Source organism: Rutidosis leptorrhynchoides, chromosome 8 (genome assembly GCF_046630445.1).
Source record: "Rutidosis leptorrhynchoides isolate AG116_Rl617_1_P2 chromosome 8, CSIRO_AGI_Rlap_v1, whole genome shotgun sequence".
NCBI classification, from domain to species: Eukaryota; Viridiplantae; Streptophyta; class Magnoliopsida; order Asterales; family Asteraceae; genus Rutidosis; species Rutidosis leptorrhynchoides.
This window is the reverse complement of record NC_092340.1, coordinates 95,074,465-95,093,748: the sequence shown is the minus strand read 5'-3', so window position 1 is coordinate 95,093,748 and position 19,284 is coordinate 95,074,465. Positions and strand designations below refer to the sequence as shown.

The 19,284-nt window shown below is 33.0% G+C and overlaps 1 pseudogene; it reads left to right on the top strand.

Annotated features, from left to right (window-relative positions):
• Positions 1-261: 261 nt before the first annotated feature.
• Positions 262-17,324, top strand: LOC139863633 (chaperone protein ClpB3, chloroplastic-like; annotated as a pseudogene).
• Positions 17,325-19,284: the final 1,960 nt, after the last annotated feature.

The window sequence follows — 19,284 nt, the reverse complement described above, 5'->3', positions numbered from 1 at the left end:
TGTTATACTTATGATGGGAGTTATCCAAACGGGGATTATGATTACAATTCTATGAAATATTTTTCCCTTATGGATCAACCTTGTGATAATGGTACCATTTCTAATTTTGACTCTTCTGGTCAACCAATGGACTATTTTTATGAGGGAGATAACTCAATATGGGATTCTCCTCAATTTCAATTTCAAAATTAACAACAAGAGGAAATTGATCCGAACTTACCAGAGTTATTCTCAAACGTTGTGAGAACCTACCTTAACCGTATGGAGGCTCTAATTCAAGAGAGAAGAGATTTGAGGACAATGTTAGAAATTCAACAAGCTTCAATTCAAAGCTTAGAGAAAACCGTGAGTTTCATGCTCCTTTTAGTTGAAGATTTTGTATCCACTACCATTTCACCACCCACCTCACCCGTAGTCTCTACTTCTCGGCAAGAGATTGGGTCTTTTATGATGATGATGATGATGATGATGATGATGATGATGATGATGATGATGATGATATAAGCTTTTATGCCAAGATCGAAGTAGTGGAGATTGCACAAGTACCCGAATTTTTGATAACCAATGACAAAGAGAAGAATGAAGATAATGATAAGGATAATGATGAAGGTGAAGATGATGATAAGGAGTATGATAAAGAAGTTAGTGAGAGTGATGAGGACGATGATGAAGTGAGTGAAACTTTGCCAACACCCAACATTTTTACAATCCATGATAATCCACTTGGTGATGGCAAGTTTGATAGTGATGATGATAGTGATGAGGATAATGATGATGATGGTGAAGAAATCATACCCGAGGTCCTTAAAGTATACAACAATCCTCTCGGGTACGATATTGAAGTTATTAAAGAGGTTTTTCAACTCGAGGTTGATGATCCATTTTGGTGTGAGCCAATTAAGAAAGCAAACCTCGTGTTCAAAGCCGCGTTTGAAGAGAGTCTTTTGTTGACTCTCGGGTTGATTCAATCCTCTTCATGCAAATGAAGAAGATTATTCTCTTCTTATACACCACCCTAGGGGTTAATGATTGGCTCACTCTCTTGATTCGTGGAACATTTTCCACCGATTTCACATGTCGTCCAATAAAGTGTGGGGGAAGACCACCCCAATAAGGAATGTTAAGAAGATGGGGACGAGCCAAGAGAAAGACTCGTTAATCAAAATCAAAGCAAAAAGAAAGTTTGGCAATGCGGATATGTCAAGAGGACTTCATGTAATTTGATGAATACTTGTGAAAATGGCCTTTGTTCTTGGGTACCTTTGATCCTCCTACTATTTATTTTGCCCTCTCGAATTTATTATTTTATTTCGATTTCATGTAATGAGGGCATTACATGATCTCAAGTGTGGGGGGATAGATAAATTCTCGTGGACTTATTCTTAAACAAAATTATGACCTAATTTTAAAATTTTCCTAAGTGTTTTGTTGAATTGTTGAAAAGTTTGGGCCAAAATAAGCCATAACTTACCTTGCTTTGAATGGTTAAAGTTCCATTCATTTATAGTTCCAAGTTTTAACTTGAATGATTAAAGTTCCATTCAAGTGTGGGGGAAGTAAAGTCTTCCCGGTTTCAAAAATTAGGTGGTTAAAGTCCACCCTCTTATGTGGTTTCAAATTGGGTGGTTAAATTCCACCCTCTTATGTCTCAAAAATAAACTTGAATGGTTAATTCACTAGGTGTAGGAGACTTCCTAATCTACACCATTTTACATTTAGCTATGCTAAGTGCCGTGGGAAGAGGAGCCTTGAGCTTCACAACGTGCTATCCTTTTTAGGAGCAATGGCTTCGTGCTAGTATTGCTAGACAACACACGCCATAGCCAAAGCTATGGCACCCTTGTTCTAACAATTACCGAGGGGTAGTTACTACTTCCTACCCTTTCTCAATATAAGCATAAAAGCTTGTTATGTGGGAAGTAGCCAAGTGAATAAAAGCTTTAAGCTTTGACACTTCCGGGAGAGTCGAGTCCTCCCATATATTGTTTTTGGAAGTAAAGTCTTCTAAGCTAAGTTGAGATTCAAAAGACCTAAGCTTGGAAGTAAAGTCTTCCAAGTATCGTGCAATAGACCCAGCGCCAATCTTACACCCAAGGTAGTTTCTTTCTCATCGCCTTCAACACAAGAAGGTAGTTCACTTCAGTGATATACCGGAGAAGTAGCTACCCGTGCGGTCGTCCCATTACCGGGATGGCTTGTATGCACATCACCTTAATGAGCCCAAGATAGCTTTTGTCTCATCGCCTTCAATACAAGAAGGTAGTTCACTTCGGTGATATACCGGGGCATTAGCTATCCGTGCGGTTATCCCAAAACTGAGACAGATTTGGAATGCACAAAGCTTGAAACCAAATTTTTGGAAAAATTGTCTCGTTTCACAACTTGACTCGTTTTCCCTTTCTTAAACACAAATGGTTTTCTTTAAAAGCCTTGTCTTTCTTAAGGCTTAAACATTTTTCTTGGGTAACTAATGCAAATTAGTGCTCCATTTAACCAAAGAGAAGCTTGTGGGTAGTCCTTGATCTATTGTGGTGCGAAGAATAAGATAGTGGAGATGAAAACTTAAAGATTTTATGATTTGAAGGAGCTCCTAGGACGGTTTGCACTATAAAGCTCAAATCTTGATTCATTTGCTCTTAAATCGCAAAAGTTGTGGATATTTGAGCCTTTCTAGGGGGCATATTTATGTTTGTTTGCATGCTTGCTTGGAGAGATGTGAGGATGTGGAGATTTTAGTTTAGGCTTGAATTGTGATTAAATTAGAGGATACTTGAAAATTGTTTGAAGCATTGCGTGGAGTTTTTGCTAGTAGTAGAAGAAGAAGAGTTGATGTTATGCTTGGTCATTAGCAAGTTCAAGTTTTTGGAGAATATTCAAGCCTTCCAAATGCATACTCTTAGAGGTATCCTTAAATGCTCAACTTGTGCACTTTGGTCATTATCATTAGCTTGTTTATAATTGCTACAGGCGATTCTCCAAGTCTTGTTTTGTTGATTTGCTTGCTTGAGGACAAGCAAGGTTCAAATGTAGGGGGTTTGATATTGCTCTAATTATACACATTTTACCTCACAATATCTCATTCATTTCATTCGGTTTTGAGGATTATTGAGCCCGAAAGTTGTATATTTTCGCAAAAGCGTCAGTTCAAGGCTTAAAGCTCAAATTGGTGTAAAATTGACCAAAATCTAGCCTATTTAGTGAATCAAAGTGCAGGGCATGATCCAAAGTGGGAAGGGATTGCAAAATGGGCTATTCCAAGTGAAAAATGAAGATTTTGGAAGTGCAGTATAGTGGTGCGGCGCACCAGATCCAAAAAGTGGCGCACCTTAATACTAAAAAGCTAAAATTCAAATTCAGGAGTTGAAGATTAGAAATCCAGTTATAAGGTGCGGTGCACCACCTTAATGGTGCGGCCCACCTCAGCCCCACGCTATAAGGTGCAGCACACCTCCTCTAGGTGCGGCGCACCTCGTTGTTTTAAGGCAGAATTTTTGGGCAAGTATAAAAGGAAGAGGATAGGTTTTCAAGGGGGAGAGTTGCAATTAGGGTCCGAAATGGAACCCTAAAAGGGTCCATTTCATGATTATATGAAGATCAAGGCTCAATTGAAGATCCAAGTTGAAGACCCATGAAAGTATAAACTAGATCTCCATCATCTTCTCCATTTCATTTGTTTGGTACTTTGCTTTTCTCAATTAGTTGTAATGATGAATGCTTGTTATTTCTTTGATTTTGTTCTTGTTTATCTCATGATGTTAGCATAGATTACTTGTGTTAACTTGATTTGTAAACTTGATGCTTGGATTTTGCCCTAATCTATGAATTGGGTGTTTGAATAAGTTGATGATTATTGTGCTTGATTGATGATCCGTTGTTATGCATTTGTTTTAGACTTTACTTTGATTACATAGATTGTGTACCTTTTCTAAGTGATTTGATTAGTGAAACAATTTGTGCTTCAACACCTTGTGTGATCTAGACAACCAAATTGGGAATTTCAAGTTATTGTGTTCTTGGTTGGGTTGGTTTTCAATTGGTCTTTAGTCAACATAGTGGTGTTTGATTATCTTAAGTGATTTTGATAATTAAAGGATTTTAAGTAATTTTAATCCAAAATCGAGTCTCAATGATTTCACTCAAAACATAGTTTGATCTTTGAAATGAGTCTACGTGAGTTAACGAATTTCATTTGTTTGAGGTTTTATGGAAGTTGACGAATGAAAATGAAACTATATGTTTAAACATTTTTGTGTAATGAATGAATTGGGTAAACCATGGCAAAAGGTGGAATAATCAAGTGGACACGTTTATATCTTATTTGTTAATCTCTTTTAGTTTAAGTTTAGCTTAATCAACACTTTATCAAAATCCCCCAATCAACTTAGGATAATTATTATTGTTTTGAGATTCATGTAAACTGCTCCCTGTAGAACGAACCTTGACTGAATACTTGCTTGTTACTATAATGATCGGGTTATTGTTGCCCGGGCGTTTGTGTTAATTGGTTAATTGTTTTATTATTGTTTTTATATTATTATAAGTTGAACACGAAACGTCTCGTAATCAAACTCAGATCCGTTACCCGGATCTCCTGAAAAATCTCTCTGCAAAAAACCATCGACCTAACCTCTGACTCCGTACCCTTCGCGAAAAAATCACCATCATGATGCAATCAGCGCATGAGTTACAATCATAACATTCTAGATCCGATAGCCGAATCTTGTGTGATCAACTCTCCCGGATACATATCCATGAGTTCATCCTGACCAACTAAGTCACCCGGTCTCAATACATGTTACAAACAGAATAGCTCGGCCCGTCATTTGATCGAAGCTTGATGAAAAAACCGAATCATCAACCATATCGAAGAAACTTGCTTTCAAATTCGCCATCGCTCCCAAACTCGAAACCTTGAGCTAATGATGCCATTTGTTAGGATTTAGGACCCAAACAAGACAAGTGATTGATCATAATCACTAACCCACGAACGACAAACAAATAATAAAGCATAAGGATAAATAAACGACAAGGGATTTAACGTGGTTATATCCCAACTCCAAAACACGGAGAAGGGTTTACTCCACGGGCGCAAACCAGAGATTTTTCATTATTATTTTTGTGCACACAATGTATGGATTACATAGGGTGTTTATATAGTCAAATCTAAACAAGGAAACTACTTAACAAAAAAGAAAACATGATTCTGGAAGTTTCCTCCCGTTAGAACCATTTTTGCGACCACAATGAAATTCTGGTGCTCACGAGTTTTGTTTTCTCAGCAGACCATTTGTCTGATGTGATTATTGCGACCATAACTCTAAACTTGTGGTCACAAGTTTTGTAGATTCAACGAACCTTGTTTAATTCCAACTTTGCACTCCAATAGGCCATGGGGAGATCGAGCATGATCTCTCCTGCCTCTTAATCGCCAAAAATGGATCACCAGGTTAGGGTATCACTCTTAAGTCTTAACCCTAGATGACAACATGAACTCGTATTTTAAGGCATGCAGGCCCGTATGTACAAACAAGCTTTGGTTCGTACGAATGAGTTCACTCATTCGTACATATAACATTATTCTCAAACAAGACCTTATCCGCTTATACCCCTACGAATGACGAGTTTCACAAGTCTACATACAACTAGTGTACAACACATATTATAAATGTTTCTATACTATTCGTGAGACTATGAACATACAAAATATGCATCAAAAGTAAGTGAAGCTACAGTTGAGCTTCTAGGAAGTCTCAGGTATGATCCAAACTATGGTGCACGGCTGATCCAACAACAGGTGGAAAATGAACTTGAAAAGGGTATATTAAGACCATGCGTTACGCACTACTACCAACGACGTGGGTTAATGATTTGGAAAAAAAACCACACCCCATTTTGGTGTTACAAGACGTAGGTTTTCAAAAGGAGATGTATAGAGTCGTGAAAGAATTTGATTGGTTGACTTTTTTTATTATATTTCATTTATTCTCATTTTTCCAATCTACCAATCATATTTTACTACATCAACACCACACATTCAAACCACACTCCAACCCCCACCACCATAACACAACATTTTTGACTCACATCGTCACGCTATCAAAAAAATCCCAACCCACTTCCTCACCACCAAACTACACCATTTACCGTAACAAACGGTCTTTGAGTTGACTTCAAGGATGAAAACACCATATCAGTGGACACAAAAGTCGTGGTGTTTTCAAACGGTAAGCTAAAAGTTAGTCTTCAAGAAAGTAGACTCATTATCCGGTGATCTTCAACGCCTTTCTCCAAGCACCAATCTGCTTGCATTATCAAGTTCTTAAACAGAAATTGATCAACTTTCTTCTTGTGATCTTTGTCAGTTACAAGTTCCTTAAACATTACAAAAGCTGCTTCAAAGCCTCTTGCTATAGTAATCCTTGTAAGATTATGTTGTAACGACATCCACTCATTATGTCATTTGTTTTCATCTATTTGAATACATGTAAAGTATCATCAAGTTCTTGATTCCTTAACAAACAAGATAGCAGAGCATTAAGCACGTTCAATTTAGGTCTAAGACCCAAGTAGTCCATAAACACATAAAGCTCATGTGAGCCTCATACCTTATCTGCCTAGCTAAACTTCAAAAGACACCATGATAGATTCTTTTCATCTCTTTTAAAAACTGCAGCCTATTCTCATAATTGATTAAATGCTCAAAAACACTGTGAACAACTTCTTCGCCTTCATCATCTCAAGGGGCATGAAATTTGGAAACTGACCCGTATGCAATCAAAAACTTGAGTATAGACTTATCGGGTCTAATACTTTCGGATACTACTTTTGGATTCGCTCGAAAACTGTTTGATGAAATGTATGAATCAAAATTCTCAAAAAATCTCAGAAACATTTAACCGAGCATGCCAGGATTCAGTAAACCTAGGAGCTGTTACATGAAATGCAACTGAAGTTGTCAAAGATGTAGCCAATAAATAAAACCCAGATTTTAAGTTTGTAACTTTCACTTATTCACTCACATAGAGCAGTATATATATACAGATGGATATACATATAATACAAACGCGCCAAACATCAAGAATGTATCGAAGTAAGCAGGATTTAGTGAGCAGAATTCGAGACTTATTCTCTCACTTACCTTCTATTTTTCTATGTCAAATATAGTAAAAGTAGAAGATGGAAAATATAAGAGTAGCAGTAGAGGAGTTGAATGCTATTTAACGATAAATATATCATGTGAAATGTTTCTTCATTTTTTTATGATAAACAAGTAACAGAATAGCCCGCGTGTTGCTGGGAGTGCGCGTTTGGGTTGTTGTAGTTTTATAGTTGTTTAGTTGAGGTTCGTAGTCTAATATTATTCGATACCATTAGTGTTTGTTTGCTGCGCAAAATTAGTTATTTAAATGAACAAAATAGAAATGACGATTGTCTTGTTATAGTGTTACATATAGGGAATAGGGAATGTTTTTCGGCTGATCCTTTTTTTTCTTGGGATCTTTGTCTTCATTTTATGAAAACAACATTCCTTTGCGGTTGTCTTGGTTCAATGTTCTTCTTGCTTGGTAGTATTAGTATTGCAGCTGTTGGGCTTGTTGTTTATATCTTTTCACCTGCATTTTGAGAGAAGTTGTATTGTGCCCGTACGTTACTTTGGGAAATGATTTTGAATTATACTTTAAACACAATTCAATAGTTTATAAGTATAATACAGATATCGATGATTGTTCAAAACCTATATATATTTTGTCCCTTTTTATTATTAATATTACCTTTCGAGATATATGAAATTGATTGTCATAAATAGTTAACATAACATGTAGTCGAATAGTCGAAGAACTTAAGTTCATATCAATTTTTGGAAATGAACTATTAATTTGAGACAACAAAAAATGAAATAACTGACTAATATGAGACGGAGAGAGTATAAAAAATGAAATAACTGACTAATATGAGACGGAGAGAGTATAAAAAAGCAATTACAAAAAGGAGGGCCAGGTTGTGTGCACTAACCATTTATTATTCATGTTTGTAGTTAGCAGTACCCAAATGACTAAATTATGCATGAGATTTAATATATAAGAAAAATGTGTAACCATGAATTCGCATGTGAAAGGGAATGTAGCGGGGGTGTAGACATTCATCAAGCTGACAGTCATTAAATTTAACAAGCATGTGGTCAGCAGCGCGTTGCGACAGCTGAAATGACCCGTTCATATACATTATAAACGATTCACAATATTTGATTACATCGCGAGGTATTTGACCTCTATATGATACATTTTATAAACATTGCATTCGTTTTTAAAAGACAAACTTTCTTTACATCTAAAGTTGACGGCATGCATACCATTTCATAATACATCCAACTATAATTGACTTAATAATAATCTTGATGAACTCAATGACTCGAATGCAACGTCTTTCGAAATATGCCATGAATGACTCCAAGTAATATCCTTAAAATGAGCTAATGCACAGCGGAAGATTTCTTTAATACCTGAGAATAAACATGCTTTAAAGTGTCAACCAAAAGGTTGGTGAGTTCATTAGTTTATCATAATCCATCAATTCTATAATTTTAATAGACCACAAGATTTCATCTTTCATAAACAATCTTACACTCGCAAGTGTATAAAAATCATTCCTATGATGAACACCTGGTAACCGACATTAACATAATGCATATAGAATATTCCCCGCATACTCGCAAGTATGCCATATATCGGCAATCGCAATCACCATTTAATCGAAGTACTAAAGTATTCCAAATTCTAGAATGGGGTTTGTTAGGCTCATAGATCTATCTTTAGGATTCGCGTCAATTAGGGGCCATTTCCCTAATTCTTAGGTTACCAGACTTGAAGGGGCAATATTCGGTATAGTAATCCAACCATAGAATGTAATTTCGATTACTTGTGTCTATTTCGTAAAAAATTTATAAAAGCAGTGCATGTATTCTCAGTCCCAAAAATATATATTGCAAAAGCATTTAAAAGGGAAGCAAATGAAACTCACAATACTGTATTTTGTAGTAAAAATACATATGACATCATTGAACAAGTGCAAGGTTGGCATTGGATTCACGAACCTATATTAATTATATATATTTATATGTTTGATCAATATCTGTCTAACAATTTAGGTCAAGTCGTAGTGTATCACAATCCTAATGCTCGAGACTAAATATGCAAAAGTCAACAAAAGTCATATTGACCAAAATGTCTTTCAAAATTTATACATGATTATTATATAGTTTAAATATAGTCGTTTTATATATTTAAATATTTTTAACAGATTTTATTAAAGTATATATTATAGTTCTTTTATTAATAAATAAAATTTTATATTAAAATTTATATAATAAAAATATACTTTTATATATCTTAACTAGTAAAATTTATAAAGTTCATTTAATATCATAAAAATAATATGATAGGTATTATTAATGTAATTATATTATACTTAGTAAAATATCTTTGTATCACATATTTATTTGATAAAATAATATTGATAATAATAATAATAAGTAAAAGTTGTATTATTTTGTAATAATTATTATTCTTCTACTAATAAAAATAACAATAATTATATTTTCTAAAAATGATAAAATGATAATTTTTATTAATAATAGTACTAAAATGATAATAATAATGATGTTTCATATTAACAATGATATTTTTATTAAAAATAATAATTTTAGTAAAAATGATAGTTTTAATATTAATAATACTTTTAATAATAATAATAATAATAGTAAAATAATGAAAACGATATTTTTCCTTTAAATCAATATCTTACAATATCTTAATTTCGTCATGATACTCATACTCATTATTTCCTAATCGCTTCGTTTAATAGCTTTTAGTCGTCTTTTATATCGCGTTCATATTAATAATAATAATAGTAATCATAATAATTAGATGTTACTAATATTAGTTTTAATTATAATAATACTAATAATAATAATAATAATATTAATGATAATACTAATACTAATAACTATTTGAATGATAATAATAATAATAATAATAATAATAATAATTATTATTATTATTATTATTATTATAACCTTAACGATAATAACGATAATAATAATAATAAAAATAACAATAATATCTTTTATTAATAACGACAATGATAATAATAATAATAATAATAATAATAATAATAATAATAATAATAATAATAATAATAATAATAATAATAATAATAATAATAATAATAATAATAATAATAATAATAATAATAATTAGGTTATAACGACGATAATAATAATCATTTTTACGAAAATTCAATTGACTATAACTTCTAAACCGTTCATCGAAACCATTCGATATCAAAATGAAAAGTTCTCAATTTTTCGCTAGCTTTCCAACGACATGCATATCATATACCTTATCTTAATAGCATATGTATTTAATTCAAGATTCGATATAACCTATCTAACGACAATAACGAACGTATAAGCATGCATAATCCTATATACTCGAGCACTAGTCAGGGATACACTAATAATATATAAAAGTTAAGTTATGAGGGCTCACGTATCAATATTGAGATTCAATATTGCAGTAAAAGTACATAGACACAACGAGGATGATAAACACTAGTTTGACTCACGAGCAATACTCCCGAACCATACCCGTAACCTCCATAGCTATAACCCATAATTTCTTTAGCTCTATCTCGCTCAAAAAACAATTTCGAAATCACTCGGACAGCACTCCGTCGTAATATTTTATGTATACTAATAATATCTTGAAATAACACGGAGTAAATATATATATATATATGTAAATCGATTGAGAGAGTTTAGAGAAAAATATTTTCAAGTTTCCATGAAATAATGAAACCTATTGAATTCTATTTATAATAGATTTTTTAATTATTAAAGTGAATTATTAAAGTATGAATTATTAAAGTGAATTATTAAAGTATGAATTATTAAAGTGAATTATTAAAGTATGAATTATTAAAGTGAATTATTAAAGTATGAATTATTAAAGTGAATTATTAAAGTTAAAGTAAAGTAAAAATAAAGTAAAGGTAAAGTTTAAGTATAGTAAAAGTATAAAATTATGTACGTATAATACGCGTATAAATATATATAATATTAATTTAAATCGTTATATATATTTAATAAAATAAAATATAAATATCGTTATCTTTATCATACTGGTTAAGTAATGAGTTGTCAAAAGTGGTTTTAGATATTTATAAAAGTTATATACGTTTTAATAATAAAATTCTTTTTAAACTGAAAATATTTTTGTACGTTTGAAACTAAATCAAATAAATATGATACTTTTGTTTTCCAAAACTAAATATATTTAAGAATCATTTTGTTTAAAAGTTAAAATAATGGAAATCGTTATATCATAAAACGTTTTAGAAAAGTAGAATCATATATATTCATAATAGGTTTCAAGTTTTTAAATTACAGTCTGTTGGTGAAGCATGGGATAAAGTTCAAAGGTTAAATAAACGTATGAAATCATCTTAATGAAAAATGTCGAGTTACTTAACTTGTCGATATCCAACATCTAAGTTATTTACACTCCACGTTCTTACTTATAAATCACTTTACCATTTTCCGAATGTTGTCAAAAAGAATAGATTTTTTAAATCACAGTGGACCTCATAATATGGACCCGTAATCATATCACAATGTATCTGATAAATCAATCATTTGATATTATCTTCTAATTCCATCGATAAATATATTAAAACAAATACGTTCGTGTAAAGTATTATACGTTTAATACTCTATTAATATTCTCAAGTTTTAATATATATATATATATATATATATATATATATATATATATATATATATATATATATATATATATATATATATATATATATATATATATATATATCGTGTAAAGTATTATACGTTTAATACTCTATTAATATTCTCAAGTTTTATATATATATATATATATATATATATATATATATATATATATATATATATATATATATATATATATATATATATATATATATACACACACATATATGTACATATCTATTTATATATAACGGTTCGTGAATCGTCGGAATTTGGTCGAGGATATAATGAATGTATGAACATCGTTTAAAATTCTTGAGATTTAACTTAACAAACTTTGCTTATCGTGTCGGAATAATATAAAAATAAAGTTTAAATTTGGTTGGAAATTTCTGGGTTGTCACAACAGCCACCGCTTCGTTGCGTACGAGAAACTTTTTGTAGTACATAACTATATATTTTTATAAAAAATATTTTAACTTAAATAATTTGACATAACCAAAACGACAATACTCCGTTTCATTTCAACATACTAAACACCTGTAGACAAAATGAACTGTCGTTTTGATTTTTCATTTGATTATACACTAACTAATTATATATATATATATATATATATATATATATATATATATATATATATATATATATATATATATATATATATATATATATATATATATATATATATATATATATATATATATATATATATATATATATATATATATATATATATATATAATGTGGGTGAAGAAATAAAATAAACAATAAAAAAATTGTAACAAAAGGTTGAGGAATAAAATAAAAATGTTAGAGGGTTTAAATTAAAAAAAAATGAGGTGTGATAGTGGGAGGACTAAAAATTTTAGACCGGAAGCGCCATCTAAAAGTTAAAAGTTGGGTAGCGTTGCTTCATCCAGAAGCACCGCCTCTATATATTTCCAAAGGTTTTAAGAAGAGTCAAGAAGAGCAGCTTAATATCCAAAGCGTCGCGGTGCTAATATGAATTCTGACGCCAATGCCTTGTAAACATTAGAAGGCGTCGCGTGTTGAGAGGAAAGTGTCGTTTGCTTTCTTAAAAGCAGCGCTTTGGTAACTCGACCAAAGGGGTATAAATTCCAAATTTCGGAATTTTAACCTAAGCAACAAATCAGCCGTCATGAGGTTTATTCTGGAGGTCAGAGTTCTACATCATCTGAAGGTCAATCGGAGTGGAAAACACATGTTATATAGCTTACAACAAATATATGCAGAATCAACTATCGATCCTAAAACTCATTTAATTCGGTTTATCTTTCTGATTTTTGTCATGAATTTAATCTTTAAATCAGTTATGGATCTTTCGTGCATCATGGTTGTTGGCTAAATTTTATATTTTATCTAGGCTAATAATTACTTTGACGTGAGAGTACTTTTGTATTGATTTATTCTATGGTTATAAGATTTTATGTTTGAATTATTCTATGGTTATATGATTTAATGCTTGAATGAAGAATGATTTTTTGCTTTCTTAATGTTAATTCGACTTAACTGTTTTTTGTGCTTAATTGTCTTGAATTGATCACTCACCAATTAGGTACACTAATCTAATATTTTGTGACACTAAGGTTGTGCGTTATCCTTACCAAAGAAACGATTTAGGTTGAATTAAGAAATTAAGTGAAGATGAATTGTTGCGACGACAAGTCAGTGGTGACCGCGGCCTTAAGGCGCCATAAGTTTGGGTCATTGAATTTGCTGATTATTGATTAGTTTAGAGTCTTAGCTTGCCACATGACTGGACTTAACGGCAAACGTAACGGTTAACTACGTAGGGACGATTCATGCAAAAAATTATAATCAAAAGGATTACCAATACAAAATAAAATTTTCAGGGACTATGCTTGAAACTTTAGGTAAACCAGGGACTATTCGCATAAATTCTCTTCTGAAAAACGCACACGTCATACAGTATAAATAGCCGGATTTTTGACCTAGAAGACCAGAAGAATATAAGATAAATATCCCAGGCGCATCAACTCGGAAAAAGGGATCCGGTGTCATCAATTGCCGACGTTTCTATATCTCCGATTACAACTCGTAAGCCCTTACTTTGCGTATCTATATATAGTTAAACCAACTTTTAGGATTTCATATGATTGATTTGTGCGATTGTAAATAATATATTGGTTGACATTGATTTTGAATGGCTAGCTAATAGTTTTACAATTCAAAGTTAAAAATCTAGTACTGATTATGCATATTTAATTGACATCACTAAAAAATTATATTGATGTTGATGTAATGATGTTTAAGTAGGATACGAACGTTGTGCTTCTGAGGCTATACCTGTGATAATTGTTGTTGATGTAATTAATAATTAACATATTGTGTATGTAAGTGTTGTATAAATGGATCACAACCAGCTGCTTTTTACTTTTTTATTTTGTTATCTCATGAAATGTATGTCTATGTTAATTAGACTTGATGGGCCTCAAAATGGGTTGTAGGTGATATTTGGTTACTTTTATTTTTTTATTTTTTTATTTTTTATTTTTTATTTTTTTTTTGAACGGCAAGCTTGCATCAGTCCGGACCGAAGCCTAGTCATCATTTGCACACACACACGCGTTCGGGCAGGAAACCCGAACCACACTCAGGGGATCCGACCCTTAACCCATCTCATACGGGGCAGGCGGGCCGAACCTTAGTCCCGGAGCGGGTCGGTAAAACCTTCCCTTTGGGCCACCCTCAAGGAATTTCTTTCAAATAATATCCTTTGTAGGTGACGAGGCTCGAACCTGAGACCTCTAGCCCGGCGGGGGTGCTCGGCACCACCACATGTCCACTGAGCCAAAGCTGCGGGGACTTGGTTACTTTTATTTTGAAACAGGAGTTAACTTCTTTAAATTGTTATGTAAGTTGTTTAATTGTTTTTGGAATAATGTTATTCGCATGCATATAGTTGGTAGCAATTTTTGACGTTTCTGTTTTGTGTAGGTACCAACTGATTTTATATTTGTAGGAATAAAAAAGCATTTGTACCATACGATGAAGAAATTTTTAAATAGAAATTTTCTTTATTTCTAATTCATCCAATCAACCACCATTTTTTTCCATATATGGCAGGCTTGCTCAGCGAATAGTACTAGGTGATGTACCTCCAGATCTAATAAATCGAAAGGTTCATAGTATTATAGTACTACACTATTGACCATCAATCAAATCCATCCGTTATTAATAGTTATTAACCGACTTCTATTTATATTACAGTTGATATCCCTTGACTTGGGCGCGCTTATTGCTTGTGGGGAATTTGAAGATCGATTTAAGGCACTGCTGAAGGAGGTTGATGAATCACATGTGCATATTATTCTTTTTATTGATGACATCCATACGGTTGTCAGAGCAGGTAGAAATTTATTTTTTATTGAAACCGGAATAAATTTTTGTTAGTGAGATAAAGTAGGTATAATAATTTTTTAAATGCATGATCATGTGTTCTCAACGAGCAACTTGTGTTTGTAGGGGCTATCAACAATCTGTTGAAGCCGATTCTTGGTCGTGGAGAGTTGCAATGCATTGGTGCAACAACATTGGACGAGTACCGTAAATATATTGAAAAGGATCCTGCATTGGAGCGTCGCTTTCAACAAGTTTATGTTGAACAACCTACGGTACAAGAGACTGTTGCGATACTTAGTGGACTGCGTGAAGGACTTGAACTCTTTCATGGAGTACGAATTTCGTATAGTGCACTTTTTGAAGCTGCAATTCTCTCAGATCGCTACATTAGTGAACACTTTTTACCAGATAAAGGTATTCCATTCCATTTATTTCAACAAGGCAGGGTTGTAAAAGTTGGTCAATTAATCCCCGACTAGTCGAGAGAATATTAATTAGTCCAACCCGCTTACTATGTTTAAGTCGTCTATCAATGTGTCAAAATCGGTCAAAGTCAGTTTTATTAGTCGTAGTTATTCTGTCAAAATCACTAAATTTTGCGCAAAAGTCGCGGATTTAATAGTGTATTAGTTATTCGGTCGAAAATTGGTCAACGTCCGTCAGACTAGTTCCCAAATTGTCCAATTAGTCCCTACTAGGTCCCGGCCGACTAGTGCTCGACTAGCGACTTTTACTACCTTAATACAACATTAAAGATAAGCCGATAACAACATACATATCATTCTATTGTCAATATCTCATTAAAAAAATATCTCATAAAGGGTGTGTGTGTGTGTGTGTGATTTTAGCCATTGATCTGGTAGATGAAGCAGCTACTAAACTAAAAATGGAGTGTAAGAGTTCAACGAAGCCGATGATTTGGAAAGAAGTTACAGGTGACGACATTGCTGAGATAATGAGTAAACGGACTGGCATTCCACTTTCAATGCTTAAACAGTCCTCCGATACGGAGAAACGGATTTTAAGTTTGGATGAAGAAGTGCATAAACGGTTAGTGGGTCAGGATCCAGCGGTCACGGCTGTTGCCAATGCAATCCAGCGGTCCAGAGTCGGCGGCCTATCAGATCCTCAACGTCCAATAGCTAGTTTCATGTTTATGGGACCTACGGGAGTTGGAAAAACTCAACTAGCAAAAGCACTCGCTTCTTACTTGTTCAGCACAGAGGATGCTCTTATACGGATTGACATGAGTTGTAAATATATGGAGAAGCACACTCTTGTTTCAAGATTAATAGAGTGGGTCCCACCTGGATATGTAGGGTATGGTGAGGAAGGACGGCAGTTGACCGAGACTGTACGCAGGAGTCCATATGCTGTTATCATGTTTAATGAAATTGAAAAAGCTCATGCTGATGTGTTTAATGTCTTTCTACAAATCCTGGATGATGGCAGGGTGACTGACTCACATGGTCGTACAGTCAGCTTCACCAACACCGTCATCATCATGACCTCAAACGTGGGTTCAGAGGACATACTACTAGACACTAATAAAGACTCCTCGGCTCCCAAAGAACAAGCTTACGGGACCATAAAACAAAAGGTCATCGATGCAGCAAGGTCAACCTTTCCTCCCGAGTTCATGAACCGGGTGGACGAGTATATAGTATTCCAACCCCTTGACCGCTCACAAATTAACAGAATAGTTCGACTACAGGTAATATAAGTTCCTAGTCTTGTTAATAAATAAATATTACCATATATGTATGTTTATTTATTACAAGTTATTGACAGAAGATTGTTTGTGTCATGATCATCAGTTGGAACGTGTACAAAAAAATGCTAGAAGCAAATCGGAAGTTAAAGATTAATGTAAGTGAATCTGCAGTAGAGGTTCTAGGAATTCTTGGGTACTATCCAAACTATGGTGCAAGACCCATGAAACGGGTGATTCAACAACACGTGGAAAATGAGCTTGCAAAGTTTATTTTAAGAAGAGATTTCAAGGATGAAGACACCATATTAGTGGACACTAAAAACGCCCTCCTCCCGCAACAAAAGTTAGTCTTCAAGCTAAAAACTAGACTCGTCGTTACCCGGTGATCTGCAACGCCCTTTGCCTCCATGCACCAATCTGCTTGCATCATCAATTTCTTAAACCGATATTGATCGACTTTCTTCCTGCTTTAATTTAAAGCCTCTTGATATTTTGATATAACAATCCCTTGTAAGATTATGATGCAACTTTATCCACCCGTTATGTCATTTGTTTTCATTGATTTGAATAAATGTAAAGCATCATCAAGTTCTTGATTCATTAACAAACAAGATAGGAGAGCATTAAACGCCTGTGATTCTGGCCTAAGACCCAAAGTAGTCCATAGACACGTAAATTGGCTCAAGTGAGCTTCCTACCTTATCTCCTGCTAAACTTCAAAAAACGCCATGATCTCATCATCTCTTTCTTCTAAAAACTGCAGCTTATTTTCATGATTGACTGAATGCTCAAAAACACTGTGAACAACTTCTTCATCTTCATTGTCCCATGTGTCAGGTTCTTTGATGACCTGTATGCAATTTAAATAAATGATTATTAACTCTCAACTTATGTCTTATAACACTAACCATCAACGTCGATGGAAAATGCTACACTCGGCATTGATCATTTTCAACATTGTACACCTGATGCCTAAGAACAACATAATAGAATTAATAGTCGATCATAAATAGAATCTGGGAAGCATACAACATTACTTGTACACCTGAGTATTAGAAGGTTAAAGAAAAATCCCTCAAATATCAAAAAATACTATATACGTACGTAAGTGTTAATTTGGTTCCATTTGTTGCTTCCATGAAAAACCCTTAAGAAGGTTCAATCTTTCTCCAATAAGTAAAGATGAATCAAGAGTATGCCATACCATAACATCTCGCGATACAAAGCCTCACGTTACACGCCCAATAACCTCAGAATTACCAACTAGGCCAACAAGTCAGATCCGGTAAAGATCAAATCCCAAATGTTCTGTTATACAAATAACCTGACTTTACGGATGTTTTATGATGTTCATGAATCAGATAATGAAGCATCATGAGGTGGAACACCAATACATATTTGAAATTCTTTTATTTAAAACACACATAGATTACTTGTACCCTGCATATCCATCACTTTTACAGTTGTACCTAATCACTCTTTAAGCAAAACCAAACATTGAATCGAAAATCAAATTCAAATTTGAAACCAGACCGAAACCGAAAACTGAATTCGAATTCGAATTCGGTTCGGTTAATACCGAAAAACATTAATAAAAATTCAGAACCATGGTACTTTACTCGTGGCGTTACTGATATATTAGTTTTTACAACCTAAAACAATAACGTACTATTATTATCAAGGATTTGATGATTTGTTAATATTTATAGCTTAATTTTGATATTTCCTGCTTACGTTATTAATAAGAATAACATAACATAATAATTTGAGTAAAATAATTATAATGTGAACTAACAAATCGTAATATGGATGATAACCTATTTAGATGATCGGATCTTAAAATATAATAACAATGACATTACAACACAAATATAAAAATAAAAATTAAATATATTAAAAATTTTGAATTTGGTTTTCGGTTTAACCGAATTCAGAATTTTCAAAATTAAACCGAAAATCGAATTCAAATTCGTTTTGAGTATTACTCGATCCGAAAACCAGTTTTCAAATTCTATTTGATTTTCAATTTAATCGGTTTCAAACCAAATAGTGAAACACCCCTACGAATACCCGATATCCGAAATTAAATAAACTTATTTTTGATATATCTTTTATCTTATACTAGATTTAAGAGCACGTGCGTTGCACGGAGACTCTTCAACAAACAAACTTGAATCATAAAATGTTATATCAATTAACGATCTGATAAAGACAGTATCACAAATATTGTTGTGGGTGAACTGCTTAAATATTTTTTTGAAGAGTTCCCGTACAACGCAAGCAAAATGAATTCACGAATAAAATTAACTTATAATACTAATAGCATAAGTTTATACATTGTTGGTTATTAGATAATTCGATAAACTTCTACCTTCATAATATG